Genomic DNA, 27,218 nt, shown 5'->3' on the forward strand with positions numbered 1-27,218 from the left:
ACTGGCTAGGCCACTCCAGGACCTTGAAATGCTTCTTACGAAGCCACTCCTTCGTTGCCCGGGCAGTATGTTTGGGATCATTGTCATGTTGGAAGACCCAGCCACGTTTCATCTTCAATGCCCTTGCTGATGGAAGAAGGTTTGCACTCAAAATCTCACGACACATGGCCCAATTCATTCTGTCCTGTACATGGATCAGTCGTCCTGGTCCCTTTGCAGAGAAACAGCCCCAAAGCATGATGTTGCCACCCCCATGCTTCACAGTAGGTATGGTGTTCTTTGGATGCAAGTCAGCATTCTCTCTCCTCCAAACACGACAAGTTGTGTTTCTACCAAACAGTTCTATTTTGGTTTCATCTGACCATATGACATTCTCCCAATCCTCTTCTGGATCATCCAAATGCTCTCTAGCAAACTTCAGACGGGCCCGGACATGTACTGGCTTAAGCTAGCTTAAGCAGGGGGACACGTCTGGCACTGCAGGATCTGAGTCCCTGAAGCTTAGTGTGTTACTGATGGTAGCCTTTGTTACGTTGGTCCCAGCTCTCTGCAGGTCACTCACGAGGTCCCCCCGTGTGGTCCTGGGATTTCTGCTCACCGTTCTTGTGATCAATTTGACCCCACGGGGTGAGATCTTGCGTGGAGCCCCAGATCGAGGGAGATTATCAGTGGTCTTGTATGTCTTCCATTTTCTAATTATTGCTCCCACAGTTGATTTGTTCACACCAAGCTGCTTGTCTATTGCAGATTCAGTCTTCCCAGCCTGGTGGTCTACAAGTTTGTTTCTGGTGTCCTTCGACAGCTCTTTGGTCTTCACCATAGTGGAGTTTGGAGTGTGACTGTTTGAGGTTGTGAACAGGTGTCTTTTATACTGATAAGAAGTTCAAACAGGTGCCATTGATACAGGTAATGAGTGAAAGACAGAGGAGCCTCTTAAAGAAGAAGGTACAGGTCTGTGAGAGCCAGAAATCTTGCTTGTTTGTAGGTGACCAAATACTTATTTTCCACCATAATTTGCAAATAAATTCTTTCCAAATCAGCAAATGTGATTGTCTGGATTTTTTTTCTCATTTTGTCTCTCATAGTTGAGGTCTACCTATGATGCCAATTACAGGCCTCTCTCATCTTTTTAAGTGGGAGAACTTGCACAATTGGTGGCTGACTAAATACTTTTTGCCCCACTGTATGTGTGCGCACTACCATTTTCCATATCTCGGTACATTGTGTTTGTTATGAAAAACACATTTGAAAGTTTTGGAATTTATCTACACTCTTTGCTGACACCATCCATGTGGAAGGGTGTTCCACATTCTCACTGCTTTAACAATAAAGAACCCCTTACACAGTTTAATATTGAACCTCTTGTCATCCAACTTCATTGCGGACCACGTGTCTTTCTTAGAGACCCTAAATAGTTTACTCTAATGCTTGAATTATCAATGGACAACAGAGACAGTAGTTACAAAATGGCAAAATCTATCTGAATAGTGATTTTGCTGTATTATTCTCACCAAAATATAACCGAGAGGAGTAATTGCTCTGATTGGCTTCACAAATAGGCATTTTTGTTTGCCATTTCTTTTGGAATGTATATTTCTCACAGAGCCAAATGTGGAATATCTGTTTATATAATAAATAGATGCCAGTACCAGTGTGAGATTAGGAAGAAATGTATGTTCTCACCTAGCTTCAATGCACTACATCTGTTCTAATTCCTAAGAGTATTGATTGTTACTAAGCTAGACTTGCTAGGAATCTATAGTGGTTTTAAAAGGCTTCAGATAGGGCCAGATGTGTTGTCTTTTTAGCAAACCCAAAGTGCTCTAGAAATCCTTCACAATATACTTCATGTTTATACACACACACACACACACACACACACAAATAAAATAAAATTACCATTAGTTTTTCTTTATAGGAAAAATTCCAGCCACCCAATTGCTTCTGGCCTTGTCACAGGAAAGTTGGCACAGAGGGCCTAGAATACTTGTTCCAAGCCATAAAATAACCAATTAGTGCAGCGCTTGTTGCGACTAACCCCAATTGAATATCCACATAGATCTCTCTCTTCATCCATTCAGTCATATCTGACCTTTGGCGATTGCATGGACCGTCACTCGTAAGCGACTTTTTCCATGAATTCTCTTAGCAATTATTTTACAGGGTAGGTTGCCAGGTCTTTCCCCAACCCCTACCATGCAGGAGATCCCGCATGGTCAGGTATGAAACTAGGACAATTTTTAGTCAGGAGCCAATTAACCTACCAGCATGTCTTCGGAGTGTAGGAGGAAACCGGAGTACCCAGAGGAAACCCACGTAAGCACAGGGAGAACATGCAAACTCCATGCAGGAGGCGCCATGGTTGGGAATTGAACCCATGACCCATTTACTGCACGGCAAACGTGCTAACCACTAAGCCACTGTGCCGCCCAATATCCACATAGATACTGAATACAAAAAAATTCATCATTAAATATACATAAAGTCCATTAACTTCAGTAAATGTGGAACACATATTGAATCACCATCCGTGCTTGGACAAACATGAAAAAATTTGTGCTGAACACACCACCACCTGATACCTGCTCACCTCAAATGAATGACCTCACAATTTAATGTTTGGTCAGAAATAGCCTTTTGTTCCTCAATAGACCAGATGAATCTCTTCTGCCTTTTTCGGAATATCCTCCACACCTTCCTTACACTCTGCTTAACTCCACCATTCTACGTCATACAAACAGACTTAACATAGTGCCTCATCCTTTAAATTATTTATTGGTCTCTTAAAAGCATATAAGATTACACTCACATTTGGTGAGTGCCTGACCGCACCAAGTATACAGCGTATTGGCAAATTATAAGAGAGGTGCGTTCCTGTGCTTTGCTGTCTCTACCACTGCTCCATAACCAAAGAACGTCCTGACGTCATCCAAGGAGTCCCTCCCCTTTGGGTGGAGTTAAGCAGAATGTACGGAAGGTGTGGAGGATATTCCAAAATGGCAGAGCAGATTTATCTGGTCCATTGAGGGACAAAAGGCTATTTCTGACCAAAGATTAAATTGTTAGGCCATTAACTTGAGGTGGGTAGGTATCAGGTGGTGGTGTGTTCAGCACAAAGTTTTTTCAAGTGTGTCCAAGCACGGATGGTGAATCGGTATGTGTTTCACAGTCACTGAAGTTAATGGACTTTATGTATATTAATAATTTTGTTTGTATTTGGTATCTATGTGGATATTCAATTGGGTTTAGTTGCACCAAGCGATGCACTAATTGGTTATTTTATGTAATATTATTATTATACAGGATTTATAAAGCGCCAATAGTTCGCTCAGCGCTGTACATTACAAAAGGGGAACAGAACATGTGACAGAACAATACCAATACAATGCAAAACATGAGGGGATTGAGGGCCCTGCTCTTTCAAGTTTACAATCTAGGAGATTAGTAATATATGCTTATAAATATGAGATATGCACAGGGTGTGTAGTTGCTGGTGGTTTTAGAATTGTGCACATTTAGGTTTGGGTTCCTTTGATATTCCACACATTTAAGTATTTATTTGAGCAGCTCCTAAGGTACTGTAGTATTGTTTTTTTTTGTTCCAAGCCAGTGACCCCAGTCAGCATAGCAGCCATGTAAGTAGTAATTTCAAAATACGGTGTTGTAATTGCAGCCGCTTTGTTTGTCTCAGCACATTTCCTTTAATCTTCAGCTATCTGATTTTTTTTCCAGGGACTTAATGTAAATGATTTACTGTACCTACTAGGCTCCATATGACAGTGTCCTAAACCATTATCATCCAATAGTGGCAGTCCTGTTCTTATCAATCCTCTGATAACTATACAGACTAAAGCAAAAGTAAATTCCCATAAATCATTTACAATCCTTTTCGCCTTACTAACATACATAGTTAAGATAAATAAATTACATAATTAAAAAGGTTAAGGTTTAGCATTTTGCTACAACGGACAGAAACTTCCTTCCTGACTGCAATATATGTAAATACAGGAAATAATTGTATGTGATCACATTGTTTTATGAAAGCATCAAGCTGCTTTCTGAAACAATCAGCTAGAACCAGTTTCCTTAAAGTGACACATTTTCACTTTTCTAGTGGAGAACCATTTATAACATGGACAAAAGCAGACACGGATAGATGTGAACCTGGCCTAATACTTAACAATGCTGATATGATGCAATACTTCTGAAGATTACTTGAAAGATTTGTATTAATTAGCTAGCCTTTAATGCAAAATGTGTATAATAGTAACCCTCTTGTAGTGAATTGTAAGTCAAAGGTACAGTCTTTCCCTTTATATTGTAAAGCGTTGTGCACAGTTGCAGACTGTTGATGCTATATTCAGTAAATCCTATAAACACTTTACAATTGCAAGAGCTCTTGTCACTTGTATAGTTCTCCTCAGTAAATTTTTTGCATGACATGTTTACACAAGATGATCACTTTTCTCCTTTTCTTCTTAATCACATCATCCCAAGGGTGAATAAACTCAGTTTATTTGGTAATTTTTCTTATCTGGGTTGAGCATGGAAGACATATTTCCAAGGCATCACCAGAGATCTCAACTTTATGGCTAGAGAGGAGCTAGATCTGCTAACAAGTGGCTTGGACCAGAGTAATCTCATGATCCAGATTCTAGGGTTAAAATGTTATGGCAGAGATTAGAGGACTGTTATGGCAGCCCTGAAGCTATTAAAAATGCTCTATTAAAGAAACTGGAAGACTTCCCTAAACTCTCTAACAAAAGACAATCTAAAGTTAAGAGAACTTGGTGACATGCTGTTCAATGTAGCCAAGACTACATGCCATTTACCAGGACCGGGATACCTAGACACAACACGTGGCATTAAATCAATAACTGAAAAACTCTAAGGCTACGTTCACACTAGCCTTGTGTGCAGGCGGCAGAGAGGCGTTTGGTAAGCGTTTTTACCGCTTCACAAACGCCTCTGTCAATTCTGCACATTACAGCACATGGTGCTGTTCTAATGGGAGCGTTTGCGTATTCTTGTCTATGGTGCCGCTCCGCAAACGCCCGGCCGGCGTTTGCGGTGCGTTTGCGATGCGGTTGCGGGGCGTTTGCGGAGCGGTAACACCACTCAAACTGCATTATAGGCGTTTGTGGGGCGTTATTAACGCTCGGCAAACGCCTAGCAACCGCCGCTAAACCGCGCATGCGGAGCGTTTGCCGAGCGTTAAAAACGCTCAGCAAACGCCGGACTAACGCTTGCCAAACGCTATAGGGGCGTTTGGCAAGCGTTGGCAAAACAGCCAAGTGTGAACGAGCCCTAATACAGTCTGCAAGATAGGGGGGCAAGGGGGGAGATGAATTTATCCCATGAACTGTTTTATCCAAGTGTATGGAGGTATGTGCAGAAGGGACAAGGCCCAGATCATATTCCATGATATGTTTAGTGACTGTATACCCCTCTAAAAGAGATCTTTAGTACTTGCAAACTACAGCCATGCACTCTCACTATGCTATTCAGGGACCACAGCTCATGGACAGTTTAGGTGACAATGTGTTTGGTAGAACTCTAAAATGATGAAATACTTGCTATGTCCATCAAAGAGCATATGTTCCTTGATGTAGTTGAAAAGGAGAGGTTTGTGGATGAAGCAAACCACTGGGTAGCACCCCTTTCATTTCCAGAGACACCTTGCTCGACAGAGCTCCTTTGCAAGAAAATCCGAAATGAAAGAACATTTTGTTAACTTTATGCAAAAGATCTTTGACCATAACCAAGAAAAACCTGCCCCACCACTGAAACCAGGTGAAGAGAGTTGATACCTACCAATCTTTCGCATCTATCACCTTCAAAAACCATGGCATATCAGAGTAGTTTTTGATTCTAGTGCTCAGTATGATGGCATCTCATTGAATGATGTACGCTTTAGCAAACTGAATATTATGCTCTTAGGTGACCTCATACGTTTCCACAATGAGCATGTTGCAGTTACTATTGATGTGCAGCAAATGTTTTACAGTTTCATGGTCAGAGAAGATCACCACAACCACTTGAGGTTCCTTTGGATTTAAGATAATGACCTCAACAAAGCAATTACAGTGTTCAGGATGAAAGTACATGTCTTTGGAAATAATCCTTCACGTTCCATAGCCATTTATGGTCTAAGACAAATAGCTAAGCAGGGAGCGAGTGAGCATGGAGAAGATATAAAAGAGTTAATCTGAAAAAATTTCTGTGTAGATAACAGACTTACCTCTGTGCCTACTGAAGCCAAAGCAGTCAGTTTCCTGCAGAGAGCTGGGGGAGATGCTTGCAGGATCAAATCTCAAGCTACTCAGCTTAGTAATGGAAGCATTTCCTGCAGATGACAGAGCTAAAAGACCTTGTTTTAGGTGTTGAACCTCTGCTCCTTCAGAGGAGTTTAGGAGTAAGGTGGGCTACAGAGGCTTGGTGCCAGAAAGCCCAGGAAATACCCACTGACCTAGTGGAGTGAAAACATGAAAGCGCAGGTGGAGTTTTCTCTTTTAGAATATAAGCTCCAGCGATCAGACTTCTTATCCATCTTGTGATGGTGGACATGGAGGCAGGCTGATCCTTACAAAGTCCTAAAAGAAAGACAAATAGAGCTCCATCTTCCTTATAAAAGCTGTTGCTGTGAGGTAGGCTCTGATGACTCTAAATTATATCCAGGCAATGAAGCACCCCTATAAACCACTAATTGAACACACAAGTCTGGGATGTCTGTGACCCAAAGTGAAGGAAACTGTAACAGGTGTCCCCCCACTGTTAGGAGTTAGGGTGCCCCTTTATTAGAAAAGAGCTTTGGGGAAGACCTGGAGGGCTTTGTGTGCCAAGGTAGAAATGGAGGTTTTGAAGTCTCGGTAGCACATCCTACCTGCCAGTGTGTGTACACACAAAAGTAGCACATCCTACCTGCCAGCTTGTGTACAGCAGGGTGGATATCAGAAGACAGAATAGTGCTGGGTGGAAGGTGGGAGCAGGAGCTGCCGAGTTCATAATAACAAGCTTGTGATTGGTTGCTAGGACCGCTTAGTAACCAATCACTGAGGCAGTTTCCGCCCTGCACTTTATCCATCACTATGCTGCCTCCCACTCTCCCCTCTGCAGTTAACCTGAAACTGGAGGAGGCCGGAGGGAGGCAGAGCCATGGTCACAATCCACCTGTCAACTTGATCTCAATCAACTGCTTGTCGTCCTCCATTTTAGGGCATTCACACATACTGCAGGGCAGAAGGTGATTACTGTAATTGCCCAGTTAAAGTATGGTCCTGGAATACAGGACCATGTTAATTATTTACACCTGCAAGTGTAAAGAGAGCCTTTAAGAGCATCTCAAACTTCATATCTGCTGAATCTTTGAATGAAAAAACATCTTCAACTGGTACAGTGAGATGGTTGTTTAAGACTGAGACAACAGGGTGTACTGCCAGAACAGACCACTTTTTATGATCTCTTTTTCCAGTTGGTAGAACTCTGCAATGATTTCTGAAGGGGTGAAAATCTTTTCTGGCTTCATTCAATACTCAACAATTCCCCTTTCTGGTGATAAGAGGAGTGTCTAATGCAACATTGCTGAGGCTTTGGCGTACAGCAGAAGTGAGCACATCCACATTGGATGTGAGAGTTTGTCTGAGCTTTTGCCATGGCTCTCTTTGCCTGGCTTCCGCCGTAACTACAGGTGAGGGTATTCTTCTATGGGGAACTCATGAAATAATGTATAATATTTTATGAATAGAGGGTAAGAGTGTCCAAGGCGTAAACAGCAACCCAGCTGCAGAGTGCAGACCATCCTATAGCAAAGTCCCCAAGGAAAAAGGGCGCTACACGGAAGTGGCTGTAAAAGAGTGTGACCCATGGTGTGATGCAACACCTAGTGATACTCCTGAGACCATGCTTTACGTGGTTGAGTTTTAGTGTCAAATTTGAAAAGTTTGCACTGTACAAGTGAATACATTTCAAACACAGTCCCGTTTTTTTTTTACAGAAACTGTCAGATACAGGGAAACATTGTCTTACCGGTCCACGCCCCTGGTCCCTATATAGGGTTCAGTCTTCACCTGTCACAATGGGCATACCCCAGGAAGGGTCTTCAGGGTCTGTGTTTCATAGGGATGAACCACGGTTGTGGACCTATATACACCAGGCGGCCAACAACATGTGTTGTACAAAGTGCCGAGGTGAACACCCATGTAGGATCCAGTGCCTGAAGCAACATTATAGGCTATCTCCACAGCACGGGGTCCACTGTACAGCTACCAAGGTGATAATGAGGTTGCACTGATCTGGATACACTGATTCTATTTTTGTTTTAGAAGACAGTGAATAGTAGATTGAAGAATCAAAAGAGAAAATAATAAACTAGCTAAGAGCGTTTGGTCCATAAGGGTGGAAAAGTCCATTACCTTACTCACAGAGTGGGGCTAAAAGGTACCAACCAACACAGGGTCTCTGAACACTCAACCTGTGCCCTGTTTTATACAATTACGATAATAGATTTCCTGGCTGGCAAGAATAGCTGCCATTGCAATGTCCCATCTCTCCAAACTTCCATATTACTTTAGAATACTCCTGATTGTGCTACTGGTCCATGTACTCAAATCCTTACAATAAGCAATCCTCAGATTTGTTTACATGCAGTAGAATCCAGGGAGCGTTAGGACATTCTAATCTTACCAAGTATTATCAGGCCGCCCAATCACCATTACTAACCAAATGATTTGCCTGTCAGGAAGTCCCAATCTGGGGTACTTTTAGGGAATTTAGAAGCAGCATACTGTGACTGATAATCTCCTCTGGCTCCACCCCAAATATAGCACAAATGCCCTGAATCCAATTCTGAAATATTCCCTTAAAATATTGGACATTGGTATTTTGCATGTCTTCTCTTCCCCATAATCCTCTTATATCATTCTTGTATAGTCTTTTGTTTGTTCCACAAAAGGTTGCCGATTTCTTGGAAATGGCCCTGTGTGGCACTTCTCAAATATATGATTTGATAAACAGAGGCGGAGTGAAATCTCTCCCATCATTCCAATCTGAATTTGAGTTATCCAATGCCAAAATTGTTCAATACCTTCAAACTAAACACTTCATCTTTTTAAGTGTTTTCTTATGCGATGACACCCCAAATTCATCACTGGTTAAACAGAAATGCATGTGTGACCTGCACTCCTGGGACGGATAACCCTCCTGTATGGTATGCTCACAGCCTCAGCAGAGACCCTGCCACATTTAGGCTTTCTGCCGGCCATTCCAAATCGCACTACAATCGTGGCAAAACACACCACATGTTTGGGTGCCATTCATTCTTAAAGCGATTCTAAAAGTAAATTTATTTATTTTTTTAATAACAAACATATCTATATGTACCTACTGTGTGCAGTAGATTTGCACAGAGCAGCCTGGATCCTCCTCTTCTCGGATCCCGGCTCCCACTTGATGTCTCAGCCAATGAGGAGGTAGACACCCAGGACAGCCAAGGCTGCCATTCACATTTCTGGATCGCGATGAGGCTCAAGTAAGTATTGAGAAAGCTGGGAGTACTGCTGCACACAGAAGATTTTTTTACCTTCATGCATAAAATGCATGAAGGTAAAAAACCTTCAGCCTTTAGAACCACTTTAATGGCACCCCAAATGCGGTGCTTCTGATTATTTGTGGGACAAGCTTTGATAGATGCGTAACAATCATGGCAAAACTGCACCGCAATAGAGGAGCAAATTAAGAATGAATGGCACCCAAACATGTGTGGTGTGTTTTGCCACAATTGTAGTATGATTCAAAATCACCAAGTATATATGCACCCTTAGAAATGGAACAATGACCTGGGTAAGACCCTGAATGAAGCAGATTGGACCCAAATACGGAACCTCAAAATAATGCTCAAGTAGTGTTCTAGCAGTAGAATCAACTTGCAAAGTTCTAGCCAGATGGTATTTTGTGACCTGTTGATTGCTTTTGCCACCACCCAAAGTAGAGTTGAAAGCATATCCCTGTGTACCAGAACATGGGGTGCAGGCTTATTCTAAGACCAATCCAGAGGGCTAGTAAGTGTAAAGAGCAAAGGATCGCCGTCATTCCCAACCAGCCCAGGTGAATGAACGATAAAGAGCGGCCTCAGCCTACATGTCTCTAGCAAACCACACACCCTGTGGCTTGGTGGATGCATATTATTATCGTTTATTAACCTGGGCTAACTGGGAATAGTGGCAATCGTATCCTCTTTACCGATGGTATCTTGTGCCTTTAGGATTACAACCTATTTTCCAAGTTATTCCCCATTATGTGTACAGTACTTGGCATATCTGAGCTGCATTCCAGGCAGCAGAGCCACTACTTTTAGATCTCCACAGATATTTCCGTTGTGCTTTGTATACCGGATTTGTGTCAACAAGAATTCCATGCTTTCATATGTTTCTTTCATTGGTGCAGCATAGCCAGCAGGTATTTCAAAAACAGTAGATTCCTAATAAGTGTTAAGGAAGCAAAATCTTTGTTGTCCAGTGATAACGATCGCCTTCTCTCTTTGTGGCCCACACTAACTGTATGTTTGCTTTTTTGTTTTATTGCTCACTTTTTCTGAAGTATTCAGGCTGATTACGTAAGGCTCCAGTGTCCTCTTTGCCTTCACTTCTTTTATGGGCCTGGTGGTCCATAGTGATGCACAGATTGGCACTGATGTGATATCTTATCAATTATTGGCAGGTTTTTATATGTAGAAAAAAAAATGTGAATAAAATAAGGAAGAATGCAGAGCCCCCCTAAAAACCTTATGATGTTTGGGGGATCCAGAATTTACTTCATGCTTGATGGTACCGTCATTGTTCCAGGGCCAGCATTACAATTGGTAGTGTGAGAGCAGTGTCTTTTGTTTCTTAGAAAAGTAACTTTTGACAGCTCTTTTGTTTTATAAAAAAAAAAAAAAAATGTGAAAAGCGTACTCGTCCTCTCTGCACTCCAGTGATGGCCACCGGTCCTCTATAAGGTTGAATGACATGTAGCATCATTCAACCCACTTCTGGTGAGCCCCCAGCAACAAGACAACCACAGGGGGAACTACATCATGGTGGTTGGGTTCACAGTGCAATACTGCAGAGTCCTGACTCTGGATTGTCACATGACCAGCCAAAAGACAACTGAAAATAAAGTATGTATACTAAAATAATACTATTTTCCTGTAACAAACACAAGATATTTGTACATATATAGCCCGGTGTAACTAAATGGAACAGAACCATCTGTATAGAGGGAATAAAACTGGGTAAGTTACAGCTATATTAAAAGTTGAGGTTTCTATGGCTATAGTAAATTTTACAAATACAAAATTAAGACTGCCTTCTTTGCATCCATCTGCTTTCAGATAATAATAATAATCAATTATATGTTTTTAAATATATGTATGAAAAGCGGAAAAACTAGTTCAGCAGTGAAATGGTTAAGACATAGGCTGTGGGTGGAAGTAAGGAGTCTGAGTATACATCATGCACATTCAGAGGATAGCCAAATATACGAATACCATTAATGAAAAATGAAAGCCAGGAAAGCGTCATTTATTTATGATATTCATCACCTTGCCAGTTTGAAAAGGGACGTCTGTTATCTGAAGAGTTGATTGCTTCAGCAAGCTACATACTAAATATAGATCACAGTTCTCTTAGATACAACTTTACCAGAGGCCCTGGTGACTGATACAATAAAGATCTCCATTCAATTTTAAAAAGTCTCCAGTTTTACTTTCTTATCTAATGTGTAAAAAAACGCATAAAAAGAACATTTCTCTTACCTTTCAGATCCACATTAAGACGCCCGCATCTTTTTCTGGCAGGGCCTGAGCAGCTAAATATACACAGACAGGTGCAAATCTCAGCGAGTTCGAAATGACAACCAATCAGGGAGTAATATGAGCCATATGGATACAACTTTCACATGTAATCATAGCTCTGTCAGGCTGCAGAGGCAAACACAGATTTGTTTTTAAAAAATAAACAGAGATGTTAACTAATTTCCAGACATACAGTACGCTAAAAAAAAGTCTATTCAGTTTAACCTGAAGAAGTTTTTACACAGTCCATTTAATAATCCTTATAAAACCCAGTTTAGGGCTGACATTTTACCACACATTTTTACTACTGTATATTGCTACCTGTAATGCATATTTTAGGTTTATTCAAATGAAAATAGGTGATGACGGTTTTGCAAAAACTAATGTTCAGTGTAAACACTAATACACTATGCTGCCAAAAGTATTGGGATGCCTGCCTTTACACGCACATGAACTTTAATGGCATCCCATTCTTGATCCGTGGGGTTAAATATTCAGTTGGCTCGCAATCTCTGCTCTAATTCATCCCAAAGGTGTTCTATTGGGTTGAGGTCAGGACTCTGTGCAGGCCAGTTAAGTTCCTCCACCCAAACTCACTCATCCATGTCTTTATGGCCCTTGCTTTGTGCATTGGTACACAGTCATGTTGTAACAGGAAGGGGTCATCCCCAAACTGTTCCCACAAAGTTGGGAGCATGAAATTATCCAAAATGTCTTGGTATGCTGACACCTTAAGAGTTTCCTTCATTGGAACTAAGGGGCCAAGTCCAACCCATGAAAAATAACCCTACACCATAATCCCCCCTCCATTAAACTTTAAACTTGGCACAATGCAGTCAGGCAAGTACCGTTCTCCTGCCAACCGCCAAACCCGGACATGTCCATCAGATTGCCAGACAGAGAAGCATGACCCTGCTCTGTCATTTTATGTAGCCTACCACTTCGTGGCTGAGTTGCTGTTCCCAGTTGCTTCCACTGTGTTATAATACCTCTAACAGTTGATTGTGGAATATTTAGTACAAAGGAATTTTCATGGATTAACTTATTGCACAAGTGGCAACTTATCACGGTACTATTCTTGAATTCACTGAGCTCCTGAGAGCGACCCATTCTTTCACAAATGTTTGTAGAAGCAGTCTGCATGCCCAGGTGTTTGATTTTATACACCTGTGGCCATGGAAGTGATTGGAACACCTGAATCCAATGATTTGGCCAATACTTTTGGCAATATAGTGTGTGTGTGTATACAGTTGTGTTCAAAATAATTGCAGTGTGTTGAAAAAAGTGAATAAAGCTCAAAATCTTCTAATAGCTTTTATGTCCATACACACAAATGCATTGGGAACACTACACATTCTATTCCAAATCAAAATATGAAGAAAAATATATCAAATTTGTGTTGCTCCTCTAAAAAAAATTGAAGAAAGGTGAATATTAGACTGTTCAAAAAAATAGCAGTGTTTGTATTCTTCTTTACAAACTCAAACATTCACTATAAAAAACTGAAAAATGTTTGAAGATTTTGCTTTCCTTTGAATCACTTAATTAATATTTAGTTGTATAAGCACTGTTTCTGAGAACTGCTGTACATCTGTGTTGCATGGAGTCAACCAACTTCTGGCACCTGTGAACAGGTATTCCAGCCCAGGATGATTGGACTACATTCCACAGTTCTTCTCTATTTCTTGGTTTTGCCTCAGAAACTGCATTTTTGATGTTACCCCACAAGTTTTCTATTGGATTAAGATCCGGAGATTGGGCTGGCCACTCCATAACGTCAATCTTGTTGGTCTGGAACCAAGATGATGCACGTTTACTGGTGTGTTTGGGGTCATTGTCTTGTTGGAACACCCATTTCAAGGGCATTTCCTCTTCAGCATAAGGCAGTATGACCTCTTCAAGTATTCTGATGTATTCAAACTGATCCATGATCCCTGGTATGCGATAAATAGGCCCAACACTGTAGTATGAGAAACATCCCCATATCATGATGCTTGCGCAACCATGCTTCACTGTCTTCACAGTGTACTGTGGCTTGAATTCAGTGTTTGGGGGTCGTCTGACAAACTGTCTCTCTCCGGCCACTAGACCCAAAAAGAACAATTTTACTTTCTTCAATCCACAAAATGTTGCGCCATTTCTCTTTAGGCCAGTCAATGTGCTCTTTGGCAAATTGTAACCTCTTCAGCACATGTGTTTTTTTCAACAGTAGGACTTTGCGGGGGCTTCTTGCAGATAGCTTGTCTTCACATAGGTGTCTTCTAATTGTAACAGTACTCACAGGTAACTTTAGACCTTCTTTGATCTTCCTGGAGCTGATTGTTGGCTGAGTCCTTGCCATTTTGGCTATTCTTCTATCCATTCCAATGGTAGTTTTTCGCTTTCTTCCACGTCTTTCAGGTTTTGGTTGCCATTTTAAAGCATTTGCGATCCTTTTAGCTGAGCAGTCTATCATTTTCTGCACTTCTTTATGTTTTCCCCTCTCCAATCAACTTTTTAATTAAGGTACACTGTTCTTCTGAACAATGTCTAGAACAGTGGTTCTTAACCTGGGTTCGATCGAACCCCAGGGGTTCGGTGAGTCAGTCTCGCGGGTTCGGCGGAGGTGAAGACCCACACCCGACTCATATGATTCGTGCAGTAAATATTCATTATTATGTTTTTGTTTTTGTGTGAAAATCATGTTTTAATGGTTTTGTTCTTTGTTCTTAACGGTTTTATTCATTTTGTGCACCTATGTATAAATATATACCTAAATATATACCTATGTTTTGAATTTTAAAAATCATATTTTATTTTTCCAATTAAGAAGGGTTCGGTGAATGCGCATATGAAACTGGTGGGGTTCAGTACCTCCAACAAGGTTAAGAACCACTGGTCTAGAACAACCCATTTTCCTCAGAATTTCAGAGAGAAATGCACTGTAACCAGCATGTACAACATTTGCTGCCTTCCTTCCTTAAATAAGGGCAATAATTGCCACCTGTTTTTCAAAGAATGAATGACCTCACTAATAGAACTCCACACTGCCATTATTTTGAACATGCCCCTTTCAATTAGTGATTCAATTACACAGAATCAGCAGCATGCATGTCATGACTGTTGGGTCTGTTGGATTTCTATTACTCTACTACACCTGCTAGTAAATTATTTGCCATGTAGAAATATCATTTCTACCAAAAACAGTGATTGATCAGGTTAGTGATGTCCGACTGCTATTATTTTGAACACAACTGTATATTTTTACCAGATTAACGATGTAATACATGAAAGTAAGTAAACAGAATGCATGTGTATAAAAGATAAAAGTATAAAAAGTCAGATAAAAAAATTATTTTTGTCTATTACATTTTTAATGAAAAACAACGCAAATATACAAAGATAGGATACATTGTCAGTTATAGGTAACATATCCAAAAGTAATTACAATGTTCAAGTAATGCAGAATAAACATATTCACAGAGATTGTGTAAACTACAGAACAACAATAGTGTCTCAAAACTAGGACAGGTAGGGATGCTGCAAAAACACACAAATGTTTAAGCATAAGCAACGAGAGGGGAAAAGAGGTTAGGAGAATGGGTGGGGAAAGTTTAAGGGAAAGGAATAGATTAAATGGGGGGGGGGGAGGAATAGATTGGGGGGGTGGGAAAAAAATAGGGGGGAGGCAGTAAGGGTCAAAGCCAGTCAAAAAGTTAGGTTTTGTGGAACAACACCCAGGGCCTATTGTGTTAGAGTATCAGAGAATGTAGGAGGTAGATAGAACTCAGCCCATGGTTCCCAAATCTTTCAGAATTTTTACATGGTGTTCTGCATAGCATTCTCATAAGGTCCAGGTGCCATTGCAAAAGTGGTTTGTAACTGGCCTCACCTGCCAGCACATGGGCCAAGCTTTTGGCCATCCCGGCCCAAATCTGGGTTGTAGTTTCCAGTGGGACATTTGCACAGAGGTCAGATTCCCATTTTGCCACCACATAAGGAGAAGGGTTCATCAGTGTAGGTGCTAGAAATAAGGAGTATATAAGAAAGATAAGGCCCAGACCCTGGAGATTGTTAGACATTTCCTTTTCAAATGCCATGGTCAAACAGAGATCAGTGTGGGTACCTATTATTATACAAAGAAATGTTGCATTTGAAGATACTGAAAAAACGTACTCAGTTTGAGTTTGTGTCTCAAAGAACCTGGAAGGGTTTAATACCAGAATCTGTAAGGAAATATTTAATGAGGTATAGGTGATTGTTAAACGAAGTTTCAAAGATCAAAGGAATAGTGTAGCCTGGTGGGATGAAAGAGTTAACTAATATATATATCAGAGGTAGATGTGGTGAACTCTATTGAGGAGTAGATTTCAAGAGATCTCCAGTATCCATAAACTCAGTTTTGGTTTATTAATTGGGAGAATGACCTTACCTCGACTCTTAGCTGACACCCAAAGCAGGTTAGCTATAGATATTGGGCAGTGCAAATAGGTCTCTAATGATACCCACAAAGGAGTGTTGCTTAAGGATTGCCTTTGAGCCATTTGAGCAAATTGTGCTACCTGGTAATATTTTTGAAAATTTGGCGATCCCTAGCCACTTTGCATCTTAGTTCTGACTTGGCAACCCTAGAAAGACAGCTTTTCCATATAAATTGGAGAATGCTGCACTGTAATGCCTGTAATTGGAAAGAGGGAATAACTGCTGGCAAGAGCCTAGTACAGTAAAAAATGTAGGTAGTAAAGTAAAATTTTGCCAAATTCTGTAAGCAATTACATCAGGTTTGTTGGGTAGATCAATGGATTGGAAAGTATCAAGAATGCACCATCTGCGAATAGACAGATTTTATGAGGATATCCTGCCACCTTCACCCCAGTATTATCCAAGAGCGATCTAATGGCTTGGGCAAGAGGCTCAATAGTCAGGATAATTACAGTGGGGACAAGGGACAACCCTTTCGCATATCCCATAATCTTGGAAATACATCAGAATAAAACTCTCCGTAGCAGATGGACGATGTCAGGGATGGGTAAAGGACCATAACCCAGTTCAGGAATACTGGGCCAAAGCTTCACCACTTCAGTAAAGTTCTGGTAGTCCCAACTAAGGGAGTCGAATGGTTTTCAAATATGCAGCAAAAGAAGCATTATGGGGCATTTGGTGTGCAATATGGAGAAGGAGGGAAATCTTGAAAACATTGTCACACGCCTGTCTTCCTGGTACAAACAGGGCCGGAGCTTCCACTAGGCAAACTAGGGCACACTGCCACCTAGAGGCGCCTGGATACAGCAGAGGCCGGCGCCACATCATGAATGATCCTTCAGCTGAGGGGAGGAGCGACAGAGGGGGAGAATGAAAGGACAGGAAGATGCTGGGTGTCTGGAGCCAGTGTAGAAGCTGAGCTGCCGCTCATTCCAGTGTTCCTCTCAGACTCAGTGCCTTATTGCAAGCCAGCTGGCGGCCCTTCTCTTCCCATTCATCAGCGGAGGCAGAGCTGCGCCTGCGGAGGAAAGTAATGTCTCTCTCTGATGTCTCGTGGGGGGGGGGGGGAGGGGGGTCTGGCGTAAGTAGCTGGTCTTGCCTAGTGTGCAAAATATTCTAGCACCAACCCTGGGTACAAACTCTACTTAGTCTTTGAAAAGTAAACTATTTTGCACCCAGTTGAGTCTATTTGCAAGTATCCTAACCAGTAATTTAATGTCAATATTTTTGCAATCCCCAGATTAGGCTCCAGAGTTTGGAGCTTTCAAAGTGCTTTGAGAAGGAAAAAAACTCCAACCCAGGTACAGGTCTTGTTGAAGACCAGCAGGGGGCAGGTCCAGGTGCACACAACTCTTATAATGACAGGTTTTGGCATAGCTCAGGGCTTTATTCAAGGGACATGTGTGGCCTCCTGTTAAGAGAGGTGCTGTACTCAAGAGACAGTACTCCATGCTGGAGGAAAGATTCCATGTCCATTGGGCTGAGAGGGTCGAGGCAGCTAAAATAGTCTGGGAGACTAGAAGAGCCAGGATGCCTAGGTGAGTCCAGGGGACTGAGGGAATCTGAAAGTGTCAAAGAAGTGATGGAGCCTGGGGTGCCAGGTAATCCCCTATTGAGAGGCAAGGGAGTGGGCCCGTGCAGCAGAGTGCTGTAACTACAAGGAAAGCTGGGTGAGATGGTCTGAGGGACCAATTAAAAGAGCAGCGGCGCTGCTGAAGAGGGAGCCAGGTGGCTGGGCATTATTCTTGTATTATAAAAATGTTAAACCTGCGCTTTGTGTCAAAAATATATATTAGTGAATATTCAACAAATAATCATAACTGACAGCAGCACTCATTGATATCCAAATTTAATGATACGTCAAACATAGAACAAAAAAATGCGTTATGCCATCCCTTTAAAATACATATGTGCAATAAAGGATCAATATAAATAAACACAGCCAAATGTATATTCTGTTGAACATTTACTTTCATGTTTAAATAAAAGTAGTCCAACAATCCCTAAAATGAAATTCAAATTGGCAGGATCTCATTAAAGTTGCTACTACCACTGAGCTAATACTTCCCCAAGATCACAAGTGGTGTTCAAATGCAGGCAAAGCAAACAGTGGAATCCACAGTGGATCAGGTATTTAGCTGTTTATAGTTTTTAGCAGTCTATATTACTAAAATTGCACTTCCATGTTCTGTGTACTGTGGGAGACCAGATAAAATGAATGTAGGGTTCTGGGTTTAGTAACACTTTAAATGATTATTTGGTTGCTGTGGGCAACTGTAAAATGGTTGATGAACTTGGAAAAGATTGGATGTTTGGTCTACAAGTCAGAGTACCCCTAGAAAATGAGGATAAGCCAAGAAACCCCATGGGAAGAGGGAGAAGGCTTGGTATGAAGATCAGTAGGGCCCTGTTCAAATTTAGGGAAGGGCATGTCTGAAAACATACACAGAAAAAAGGTTGTAACTAACAGCTTGCACAGAGGTGTCCCAACCAAACTGCCCTCCAAATCAAAACAAAGGATGGTGGGAGGGGGAGTATGTGACAGTGCGAGGCCTTGCCACTGTGAAAATACCGTATATACTCGAGTATAAGCCGAGTTTTTCAGCACATTTTTTGTGCTGAAAAGCGCCCCCCTCGGCTTATACTCGAGTCAACGTCTGCAGATGACATGCCGTCCCTGTCATCTGGACACACCCCCGGGATCAATCCTCGCCGGTGATTGGCCGCCGGAACTGTAGCTCAGGAGAGGCACACAGGTGCCCAATCACCGGCGAGGAGGTGGAGCTTGGAGAGGAGGAGCCGAGCAGCACCGCGAAGATCGAGCGAGTGAAGAGGAGGAGAGCGGCCGGAGAAGGAAGACATCTGACCGGTAAGTGTGTACCATGGGAGAGGGAGGGAGCGAGCGAGCCCAGGCTGGAGCAGGGGTCACCAATGATGGGGCACTATTCCTCCCCCCACTGACACCAACGATGGGGCACTATTCCTCCCCCCACTGACACCAACGATGGGGCACTATTCCTCCCCCCACTGACACCAACGATGGGGCACTATTCCTCCCCCCACTGACACCAACGATGGGGCACTATTCCTCCCCCCACTGACACCAACGATGGGGCACTATTCCTCCCCCCACTGACACCAACGATGGGGCACTATTCCTCCCCCCACTGACACCAACGATGGGGCACTATTCCTCCCCCCACTGACACCAACGATGGGGCACTATTCCTCCCCCCACTGACACCAACGATGGGGCACTATTCCTCCTCCCACTGACACCAACGATGGGGCACTATCCCTCCCCCCTCGGCTTATACTCGAGTCAATAGTTTTTCCCAGTTTTTTGTGGTAAAATTAGGTACCTCGGCTTATATTCGGGTCGGCTTATACTCGAGTATATACGGTAGATGTAGAAAGGACACAGCATTCACACTAATGCAAACTGGAGGACTCCAGAATATCAGTTGTGAGCAATGAAAACTGGGTTTCCCCGATTTGGCTCTGGAGTTTGGAGATTTCAAAGTGCTTTGGGAGAGAATAAATCTCCAACCCAAGTCCAGGTCTTGCTGATGACCACAGCAGGGTGTGTGTCTAAGTGCGCACAGCCCTTATAATGACAGACTTGGGCATAGCTCAGAGGCATACTCCTGTCAAGGCACAGGTGTGGGCTCCTGTTAAGAGAGGTGCTCTGCTCAACAGACAGTGCTCCATACTGAAGGAGAGATTCCATATCCATCAGGTCGAGGCAGTTAAGCGAGCCTGTAACACTGGAAGAGCCAGGACGACTAGGCAAGCCCAGGGGACTGAGGGAATCTAGAAATCTCAAAGAAGTGAAAGAGCCTGTGGTGCCAGGAGACCAATATTGAGAGGCCAGGGAGTGGGACCTGCAGCAGAGTGCTGTAAGTACAGGCTGAGTGAGCCAGGAAAGCCCAGAGAGCGAGGAGAATTGAGGGAGAGGCAGTGATGGAACTACCATGGTCGCAAAGGTCACACTTGCGATGGGCCCTGGAGTTTTGCCACTGCAGCCAGCATAGACATCTGTGTGGAATCCCGAAGCTCAGTGCAAGAACAAGTTCCAGCACTAAGCTCCGGTAACTAGCCTGACAGGGGCAAGCTACCATGGGCACCTGAAACACCTGCCCTGCATCTCTTGCAGGTTGCCCGGGGTTCCACACAAGGTGATCACCCCCTCTGTGGAAGCCGGGATCTCTCCATGCCGACTGCCTGCACACAAAGGCGGAGATCGCAGAAGCTACCCCCCTCCTCCTCAGCTCAGATCTTCTCATGAACACATCGCGCTGATGATCTGAGCTCTGTAACTGAGAAGTTGGGGTGACATGTAAGAAGGGTACACACCTGGCGGAGCCAAAGGGGGATGGTAAGAGGATAGTTGGTGGTAACATGTCGGGCATTCTGTGAGGATATGGCATCATCTCTGTCCTATCTTCCTGAAGTTCAGCTTTAAGCAAGCCATGGGCATTAGAGGTAACATGCAGGCCTGATCGGATTGCTAAATTAGCTTCTTTTTAATATTATTGTCTATGCACTATGTAGACAAAGCTGTCACTGGCATGATAGTAATCGACTGTACAAATTAAGACGACTGTTATGACTGGACAGGACTTTAGCAACATACCACCACATATATGGTCCACTGCCCAATCTGATTTATCATGTGAAGATCATGTCAGTTCTAGTCACTTCTGGTAGCAGCTTTTTCTTATATTTTGCTGTAGTTTCCACTGTTCCATAGCAAAGAAAAAAAAAAAGCTAAAAGCTTTCACTTCAGCGTTTAATTATGGAAAAAGCTTTGTGTGAAAACCCAGTTCTGGCTGGATTTTCTGTGTACGAGAGATTTAGGATTAATTGCCAAAGAGAAAAAAAAACAGTCAGCTAACAAACCAGTTTTCTCTAGAAAACGCCTGCTGAGAGGAAAGGATCCTGGCTGCAGAGGAGTTATGTAATGGTTTATTAATTCATCTGGCAAATGACGGGAGGTATAAACAATTAAACCTGTGCATTTTATACTACATGCACCCAGGTTTGGACACATTTAAAGAGACATGCATGCACCATGTGGCTCAGCACCCCCCCTTACTTCCTCCTCACTGGCTGTGATTGAGGCTGTGGCTCTCACTGCTGTGTCTGAGCCAATGAAGAGGGAGAGACCCAGTAGAGCCACTACTCTCGTGCACATTGCTGGATCGAGATTGGGCTCAGGTAAGTATTAGAGGGACCTAGGGTACATAGAAGTTTTTTTATCTTCATACACAGAATATATGAATATATGAAAGTAAAAAACTTTTAGAACCACTTTAACAAAACTATTGCCAAAATGTATCTATTATAGCTAACTTCATCTGGTGTAAGTTAAAGTGGTTGTAAACCTAAAAAACACAAATCAATCTAATCCTTCAGTTGAATAGATTTTACCTTTACTAGGCATTTGAGCTTAATTTGGTATCTTGAAGCAATCCTCTTCTCCAAAAATCCTACCTGCTCTTCTGAACAGAATAAATCCGACACAAGCAGAAAAATGGTGCCACCACTCCCCTTCTCCTGTGAGTGACAGGCTGTGCTGAAGACGAGACCAGCATGAGCCTCCATGTAATACACTGCAAAGGGGTGGGGGAGTGGGTGTCGTCTCCTTGCTGGTCTCTGCCTTCACAAGATCGAGAACTCTGCACCAGTGATTTATGACATAGATCGGCATTACTTCAGTAATGCTGTAGTTATCTAGGTAAGTCTGCTGACAGCTGATTATTGTCCCACTCTATTCACAGCACCTAGCTTGTGAATTGCTGTTTACAGAGTTTACATGACAATCTTTCCTGGTCTACAATGCCACTTTAGGCTGCAGGATTCCTAGGATTTTTAACATTAACCCCTTCCTTCCTGCTTCCTCCTGATTGGCACAGATGCTGTGCTGTAAGAAGAGCTAACATAGTCACTGGCACCTGTGTATTCCCCTGAATGCTCTCAGGAGACATGCTCGCAGGCATAGAAATCAGATAGCTGGGCATGTTCTTTAGCCGTGGCTGGAGGGTGTGTATAACTGAGGGATTGTGTGAGATCACGTCTCCGTCTACTATTCTCTGGTCCTAAGCCATGCCCACAGACCAGCAGTTTTTGGAGGGCTGAGACAAGCTAAGGGTTCATTTTTCTGAGGTACACTCACAGCTGTATGTATGTTTACATTAATATGTATTCATTTATGGCAAAAAGTAAATTATTTTATATTTGCGTTTACAGCCACTTTAAAGTGTTACTAAACTCAGGACCCTGCAATCACTATATCTGGTCTCCAACAGTACACAGAACATGGAAATGCAATTATTTTAGTAAACATAAACTGCTAAATACCTTTTTTCTTCAGAAGTTAGTGCAGTCTTGTGACTTCTATCAGTGTTCAGCAGAGCACTGGTTAAAACTTGTAGGAGGATATTTCTCTAGGAGGATGCAGAATGCCTGACCTCTGTCTGGGTAGTGCAGATTGGCCTTGTGCTGATCCCATGCACTCTCCCAAGAAAAAAAAGCCTCTCTAGCAATACACACCAAACAGAGCATGTGTTTCCACACTATATGTCTTATCAGAAGATAACAGGGGAACACTGGAAAAAGGGGAGTATTAGAGAAGTCAGGATCAAACAGTCTTTTTACACCATGCAGAGGATTAACCCCTTAGGTTCCACAGTGACTATAACAAGCATGATTTACTGCATATATAGACTGAACTTAAAGTGTTACTAAACCCACAACAGTAAAATCAGACTACACTGGACATTTTCCAGTAAAAAGCTCTAAATTATATTGTGCCTACGTTGAAAAATATTTGGGAGCCCTGGATCTTACAAAGCAACTTTTACTGCCAGATGATGGACCTTTAACCACTTCCCGACCGGCCGTTGTATATAAATGGCCGGAAGGTGGCACTGCAGGGTCGGGTGGCTGTTTATAAACGGCCTCCCCGCACCCTGCTTGTGCGCGCTCCCTGGGAGCGCGCAGCACCGCGATCCGGTGCCCGCTGTGTCCCCTGGACACAGCGAAACACAGATCGTCGAACGGGACCTCTGTACAAGGTCCCGATCATGTGATCACTGATTGGCCAATCAGTAATCACATGCAATGCAATGATGTCACTTGTGACATCATTGCTTACTACGTGTGAAATCTGTGAATGATCACAGAGGTCACATGGTACAAGGCTATTCACAACAGCCTTGTACCATGTGACAAGCTGTGACCAATCACAGCTCACTCAGTAGTTCTCAATGGCTGCAAAAATGCAGACAGAGAGAAAGAGAAATGATTGCTTTTACATCCTATATGGGTGTAAAAGCAATCAGTGTAAAAAAAAAAAAAAAACTTCATCACCCCCCAAAAGTAGTACAGTGTCACCATGGTGACTCTGTACTGCTAGGGTGACAGTATGTAAAAAAATAATAATAAAATAAATAATATAAAAAAAATAAAAATGTAAAAAAAAAATGTTTAAAAATTATAATTTTTGTTTATAAACTAATTTGGCTTATTATTTTTTTTACTAAAAAGATAACGGAATAAATTTTGGCCAAGATTTATGATGAAATATTATTTATTTTCAAAATTTTTGGACATTTTCATTTACATAGCAAAAAAAATAAAAATCCCAGCGGTGAATAAATACCACCAAAATAAAGTTTTATCTGTCTCAAAAAAATTGTAAAAAATTCATATGGGTACAGTGTTGCATGACCGCACAATTGTCATTCAAAGTGTGACAGTGCTGAAAGCTGAAAATTGCCCTGGTGAGGAAGGGGGTAAAAGTGTCCGGACTGAAAGTGGTTAAACACAGTACCATGACTTTTTCTCAAGCTTGGTCTAACCCAGTGTTTCTCAACTCCAGTCCCCATGGACCCCCAACAGGTCATGTTTTCAGGATTTCCATTATTTTGCACAGGTGATTTGATCAGTTTCACTGCCTTAGTAATTACCACAGCTGTTTCATCTGAGGGAAATCCTGAAAACATGACCTGTTGGGGGTCCATGAGGACTGGAGTTGAGAAACACTGGTCTAACCCAAGACCCTGGGGACCCCTCTCCTTTCTGTTGCCTATCTCAGGACCCTGTTTGCTCACCCGGTTTTTGCCTTTTCTTAACCAATTACTGTTTTTTGTTATGCAGGGCTACATACACCTCTCAGTACTGAATTGTAATGCATTTAAACCTTGATATGTCATGTCATTTAAAAGGGACACTAACAAAAAAAAATAAATCTTTTCAAGGATGTATTCTTAAAAGAAAAAGTTCACCCTTTGATAAAAAATAATATATGCACATTTTTTGTAGGTAAAAAAATGTGCATTGATTATTTTTTGCTGCAGGAGTCTGTAAAGCATTGCACCAGCGATCAGCAGATCGCTGGTGCTATGCAGGTCTCCTGCAGGTCTGTCAGTATATCTGCTCGCCTGTACAGGATGTATGAGCAAGCAGATATACTGACAGGAAGATTCAATGAACTACCATATCACTCCACAGTGCTGTAGTAGTTAATTGAGAACTACAACCAACAGCCACTAAGGCTGTCGGGACATGTAGTTTCTCATTCGCAGAAGAGTGACGTGGCTGGGCAGGCGGAGCTCCACATAGCCACGTGTTTTAAAATTTGACAGCTAGTGAGGGGGGAGAAGATCCCCCGCTAGCTGTCAAAGCAGGGGTTTGGGGGAAGTGGGGGGGCCAGTGCTTTCATAACCCTTAATATGGGTGTAACATGTTATGAAAGGTGAACTTATCCTTTAACTCATACACGTGCCTTCTATTTCTCTCAGTCTTCTCTAAACTTCTTTTATTTTTTTTGGTGCTATAATCTGACTTTCTGTTACAGGGTGGCTACATTTGTTCTCCGTGGTCCCACTGTATGTAGGAGCATAGTCGCTTCTCTTGCTGGCTCTAAAGATGGACTAGAGACTATGGGATTGTGTGTATAAAGCAGTGCAGATAACCGCCTGCACTGCTTTTTCTAAACAAAAGGAAGTAAGGGGGAAAATCTGAGGTTGGAGAGCTCAGTGAGCATGTTACAAGGAGGCAGAAAAACACAGTAAGAAATGATTTAGTAAAAGACAAATTACAGGGCAATTAAGCAATGGATGCTCGTGGACTATTTTTGGAGACTAGGGATATCATGTACTGTCGTTTTATGTCCTGTTAACAAGCGTTGTAATCTCTTGTTATGGCTTGTAAAGCCTGAAAACCTTTTTTAATAAATATAATAACCAAGAAAAATTAAGTGTGTAACATCTGAAACACGGTAGCTAAAAAGTATTTTCCAATGGCTAGACAGAATAGAAGAGCTTGAACAGGCCTCAAATCTAGCGACACAAGGAAGGGGTTTTCCATAAAAAAATTACAACTTTGCAGAAGGAAAAGAAGGAGGCAGTGCCAAGAGGTGGTAATGACGGCAGCAACTGATTTGAACTGCAAACAGTTTTGAAATAAAACATTTATTTTGTGGCATCTGCAGCAGGTGTTTGGTAGTCAGGCATTTATTATCTGGAGACAGGCAGAAATACTTATCTGTCCCAAACTCCTCCCTTGTCAAGATTTCCTTATCTAGTCATCAATCATAAGGGTCTTTGCTCTAACTGTGATGGTACCTGTAGGCTGTTCTTCTTGCTGTAGAAGTCTGCAGAGGAGGTACATTGGTCGACAGAAAGAAATTGCTGCTACCGTTGGAAAATGACGAAATCAGTAAAAGCACCTCCTTGAGCCCTGGTTCACACTGATGTGGTGTGAATTCCGCACCGCATCACAATCGCACTCCATTCGTATGAACCGATGCGGGAGAGTATGTTAAGTTAACAACACCCCGACATCGGTCTGTAAAACGCGGTGCGATGTGCAGAATCGGATCTCATAGGTGTGAATACCCATGAGATCCGATTCTAGTGTGGACCAAAAAAAGGGTCCTGCACGTTTTTGGTGCGGGTGTGGTGCGAATAGAGCCATACAAAATGCATAGCTCTATTCGCACCGCATACAAATCGCATGTGATTTGTACAGGAATGCATGGCGTTTCCTGTGCGAATCACCTAGGATTTACTGCACCGCTGTAGTGTGAACCTAGGCTAAAACCAATGTCCAAGCAATTCTTTGGGGCCAGAGTTCTAAGTGTCACTGGCTAGCTGAAAAGTGGGACAGTTTAAACACAGGTACTGATTTACCACTTTATGGCACCTGCCATTTAGGGAGATCTTGATTGAATGGGTTTTAACAGTGTACATGTTTGCTTTTAAGTAAAATAAATACATATAAAATTTAGAAAACATCCAGTGCTTTTACAGGACTCTGTAATGTTTTCTGTAGCATTAAGGTATAACTAAAGGCAAAACTTTTTTTTTTGTTTGTTTTTTTTAGCATCAGATAGAGTGGAGATGAATCAGAACACCTGCCAGTTTTTATTGCGGTCTGTGTCTTGGTAAGGGAGATTTACCCTCTTTATTTGTCTTGTTTACCAATCTCATTGAAAGTGAAAGTTAAAAAAAATCCCATTATTTGGGTTGTCCCCAGGAAAGTAATAGAGGGGAAATATTGCAATTGGGACACTAGTTCTGGTGACCTGATGGTCCCCAAGGAATTCCCTATTTGCAGAGATTTCCTCTCACTTCCTGTTTGGCTATGGGACAAGAAGAGAAGGGAAATCTGTACAATGGGACACAGATAGTAAAAAGAAATCGGACAGGGGTTCTAACCCTCCCTTGCTCTATCCAAAATGAAAAATAAAGGTTTTACCTATAGTTCTGCTTTAAGCAGTTCAGATATGTATTTTACTTAAGGCCGGTTCACACCATACAAATGCAGTCCAGATGTGTTCCAGATGCATTTCTGTAGTGTTCCGGTTCATTTTTTCCCTTTCCTTTTCTTCAACTTAAATCAATTCTAAATGGGTCTT

At 42.2% G+C, this 27,218-nt stretch overlaps 1 protein-coding gene across 5 annotated transcripts in view; it reads right to left on the reverse strand.

Moving 5' to 3' along the window:
* JSRP1 (junctional sarcoplasmic reticulum protein 1) overlaps positions 1–27,218 on the reverse strand; it is a 157,425-nt gene that overhangs the window by 91,798 nt on the left and 38,409 nt on the right. For 2 of the 5 annotated variants that reach the window (XM_089690763.1, XM_089690758.1), the window contains exons 1-2: positions 21,725–21,872; positions 11,792–11,956 (exon numbers count right to left, since the gene is read on the reverse strand). The exons of 1 other annotated variant lie outside the window; for it this stretch is intronic. The gene's annotated coding sequence lies outside the window, so the exon portion shown is untranslated. Of the gene's footprint in view, positions 1–11,791; positions 11,957–15,701; positions 15,834–21,724; positions 21,873–27,218 lie in introns of those variants that run through there. 2 more of the 5 variants (XM_089690761.1, XM_089690759.1) reach the window with 2 other exon arrangements.

The sequence above is a fragment of the Staurois parvus genome, unplaced genomic scaffold (genome assembly GCF_062004578.1).
Source record: "Staurois parvus isolate SC_StPar_1 unplaced genomic scaffold, SC_StPar_1.0 ptg000541l, whole genome shotgun sequence".
In the NCBI taxonomy this organism is placed as follows: domain Eukaryota; kingdom Metazoa; phylum Chordata; class Amphibia; order Anura; family Ranidae; genus Staurois; species Staurois parvus.